Raw genomic sequence first — 422 nt, forward strand, 5'->3', positions numbered from 1 at the left:
TTTTATATCTGTGATCTGTTTTATTGTTTTTAATTATTTTTTGCTCTATGTGAAGCACTTTGTGATGTTTGTGTCTGTGAAAYGTGCTATAGAAATAAAGTTTACTTACTTACTTACCTTTTTAAAAATGTAGTGAGTAGAAAGTACAGATAATTGTGTAAAAATGTGATGAGTAAAAGTAAAAAGTACGCCGAAAAATAATTACTCAAGCAAAGTACAGATAACCAAAATTTCTACTTAAGTACAATAACAAAGTATTTGTACTTAGTTACTTTACAACTCTGTTTATTAAACAGAATTGGTGGAAAATCTAAGCTGGTTATGTTTATTTAGTGTCTCTACTGGAAGAAATCTGGTAGAGTTTACATAAAAAGAAGAAGAGTGAGCGCTCTTCGCGGAGAACGCGCACGCTGCCAAAGATC

The sequence above is a fragment of the Austrofundulus limnaeus genome, unplaced genomic scaffold, assembly GCF_001266775.1.
Source record: "Austrofundulus limnaeus strain Quisiro unplaced genomic scaffold, Austrofundulus_limnaeus-1.0 Scaffold761, whole genome shotgun sequence".
In the NCBI taxonomy this organism is placed as follows: Eukaryota; Metazoa; Chordata; class Actinopteri; order Cyprinodontiformes; family Rivulidae; genus Austrofundulus; species Austrofundulus limnaeus.